This window comes from Centruroides sculpturatus, unplaced genomic scaffold (genome assembly GCF_000671375.1).
Source record: "Centruroides sculpturatus isolate CEXI.00-Female unplaced genomic scaffold, Cexi_2.0 scaffold306, whole genome shotgun sequence".
NCBI lineage: Eukaryota > Metazoa > Arthropoda > Arachnida > Scorpiones > Buthidae > Centruroides > Centruroides sculpturatus.
The window spans coordinates 734484-735481 of NW_019384504.1; positions in this window are offsets into that span (position 1 = coordinate 734484).

Below are 998 nucleotides of genomic sequence, written 5' to 3' on the forward strand. Positions count from 1 at the left end.
AGAACTGTTTTAATCTCGGTCTCTGTTAATTATCCATAATTAAGAAAGACGTGATAGATATCACTAGTCCGACAATTGGAAGAAGAAACCTTCACTTATAACTTTTTGTACGCTCTCCAGCCTGACGAAATAGAGTCTGTCTCCTTGAAGTTAACTACGAAGGCTTTGTACATTTCTAACCTTTCAAGTTGTTTCGGCCGAAGCACTATTTTCTCTCGATGGCGTTCTTTTCATTTCTAAGGAGTGAGGAAATTGTAGGGTTCCTCTAAAAGCCTACAATTTCCTCACTCCTTACAATCCTGTGCTTACTACATCGGGCTATCTCCTTATAGATAGAACAGAGGGTCTTGTGTTGTGTTATGATAGAACATTCGGAACGGATAGATATCTACAAACTGTTCGGGATAAGGAGGGCATGAAAATAGACAGTCCACTTATATGTTACTGTAGGCCTATTATCGTACAATTTAGCAAAATCGCTGCAGAGGAAAAATTGCCGTCAACTTTGATGTTATAAGCAATGATGTAACGAAACGATGACGTCATCTATAAAAAACTGACATCATTCAACAATTAAAATGCAAATACACAGTAAGTTACATAGGTGTACAGCGGGCTTTTGCATGAAATATCTCGCCTTCCGATTCAGTTATTTAAAATCACGTAAATGATAAGAATTACTTAATGTGATAATTTCTGCAAGGAACATAAAAAATGTACAGATAAACTTAAAATTTGTACAAGAAATCACTTATGGCAGCTGCTATTTCGTTGTGAATGTGCCTCTTTAATCCGATTTTCAGTTCGTTAGACTATCATATACAGCTTTCAGGTTTGTAAACCCGAAAGCTGTATATGATAGTCTACCGAACTGGAAATCGGATTAAAGAGACACATTCACAATTAAAATTTGTAGATTAACTAGTCATGAGAATTAGATGGTGCCACATATCCTTAAATTTATATCTGTACATTTGGAAAATGAAAATTTGATGGTA